A 2,500-nucleotide genomic window follows, 5' to 3' on the forward strand; every position below is an offset into this window, starting at 1 on the left:
AACTTGATTTCCCAGAATAACGAATTTTTGTTTGGTGTTTTTGAAACATGAGCTAGCTTTAGCAACGGCGACGGCGACGGCAACGATTACGTAAAAACAGTAGGTATTTAAAGCAAAACACCAGTTTTTGTACGCGTAGCACGCCATTGATACATTTACCTGCCGTCACTGCAGTATCACCACGTGCAATTCCTTAAATGGACGACGTAAACACACAAAGACGAACATTTCTTCCTCTTTCTAAACTTGGCTGTGGTCTCCAAGGCTTCAACAACAAATCTCAGTTGTTCAAAAGTAGAATAGCGTTATCCACCGGATAAAACACTATCCAATGGGTAAGTATTTGGAAATCAATTGCATTGTCTTTTGAGAAACTGGTGCCAGGAAAATGGATCTGTATTTGACATTTTGAGCGCGTCAGAATAAGTGCAGCAAGTTTGAAACAATGCGAATTCATTTTTATAATGATGTTTTTGCCCCCGTCGCCATCCACGCTACTAAAGTTTCCTAATTAGCGCTAAGACACCCGGTGGCAAGTGACAACAATATAGTCCTCTCAAATTCACATGGTAGATTTGTCACACTGGCAAAGAAGACACTGCTGTCCCACCCTTCAAACAGACTTTTTCGACCCGGAATCAGGATGGTCTCGTGAACAGGGTCTTTACTCGATGACAAGGGAGGAAAATTGATTGAGATTCTCAAAACTAGGTGGTTGTTGTCACTGCTCAAAAGTAACACTCAACGACGTGTAGTCCTCGATAATTCAATTCCTGAGGAACAAATTGAAATTGTTGCAAATGCATGAAGTTTGAGAAAAATGAATTCATTATCAATCGCCGTCTTGATATCTCAAACTTTTTCATTTCTGACATTTCACTTTATAATTCTGAGCATTCTTGACTCATCTTTGAGCGTAATATGTTCGTTTGCAACAGTTGTTATAAATAGACAAACAGCCAAACTTGAGGCCACTACACGTAAAGAGAACTCCATCCTGAAAAGAAAAATAATTTTTCATGTAACGATTAATAGAGAGATTAAGGATCGCGTTTAGGGGAAACAGCGAAGGAAAGAAAAGAAGAAAAAAGGTACCTCTTGGGTCACGTTTTTACACTACCATTAGCTTCAAAATCAATTTCAAATCAATTTTATTTAAGCTCGATAGCGTGAGGAGTGGTTGCCCAATCTGCCGAGCCAGGGGCTCATGTATTAAACGCTCAAGCATTCCGGATCGAATTGGAATTTAGAAATATTGGTTTTTGCGGAGAGGGGAAAACCGGAGAACCCGGAGAAAAACCTCTCGGAGCAGAGAAGAGAACCAACAACAAACTCAACCCACATATGACGTCGAGTCCGGGAATCGAACCCGGGCCACATTGGTGGAAGGCGAGTGCTCTCACTACTGCGCCATCCCTGCTCCCCCACCCAGGTTAGCTTATGAGTCATGTTTAGCCCGTCAATACTTTATTTCAAAACTGTTGGTAGGTCACTTACCACGCGAATAAAACAGTGGAAAAAAAAAAGTTGCTCTCAGTTGAGCAGGTGTTTGTGAGGAGGGACGAAATGCAAGCTCCCCTAAAAACGCCTGCGTGGGAGGCTAGTTAAAGCGAAGTCAAAGAAATTCCTAACCCATAAACGGTAATGAATAATGAAATTTTCAAAACTGGCGAAGCAATTTTTTTTGTAAATCATTAGATGATAATTTTTGTTTGTTTGTTTGCTTTTATTTATTATATTTAAAATTAAGAGTGGATATAAGTTATTATTATTATTTGTTTATTTTAATTTATTCTTTTAATGGCGTTGGCATCCTGTCGGGAAAACAGACGTTGGCTTGTTCAGCGAGGATGAGCTTCCGTCACTCTTGCCGCGACTTCAGTGCTTATTTTCAACGAGGCAAAGAAGTTCATTTGTTAGCAAATTTAGGTTTTTATTTTCTGTTTTTGTCAATTAAAGATAGCAGATAGCATGTCCTTAAAAACCTGTCTGTTGTAGATTCATTGGTTTACGCGTCTACTTGTACATTCCTTAACCAAAACGTCAAAAAGCGTTTTTTGCTTTAAATTAGGCATTAGTCTGATGCATCGTACCCTTGCATCCCTAAACTGTTCTCAATTTTTCCGGAATCAAGTTTGCAGGTATTGAAGGTTTCGTGACCGCAATTGTGAACCTGTTTCCTTTGCAGTTAAGGCGTGGTTATCGTAAAGAAATCTTCATTGCCTGTGTTTGCATGGTTTGGTACCTTATTGGTTTATCCATGGTTACTAAGGTATGTTTTCCTTATTCTGTTCAAGCTTTTATCTAAGTTGGGCTTTAAACTTGTATCAGCCACTTTCATAAGCTGATGTAATTTTATGAAGTACATTTATTGGAAAACGTAATGAGGTTTTTTGTATCATTGTATTGTATGTGTTGCAGTTAAGTTTATTTTTCTATTGTTTTTGGGTATGATAATGGGACTAACGAATTTTAAGTTGGCCCGCACCAGTTTCCCCTC

Source organism: Porites lutea, chromosome 3, assembly GCF_958299795.1.
Source record: "Porites lutea chromosome 3, jaPorLute2.1, whole genome shotgun sequence".
Lineage (NCBI taxonomy): Eukaryota > Metazoa > Cnidaria > Anthozoa > Scleractinia > Poritidae > Porites > Porites lutea.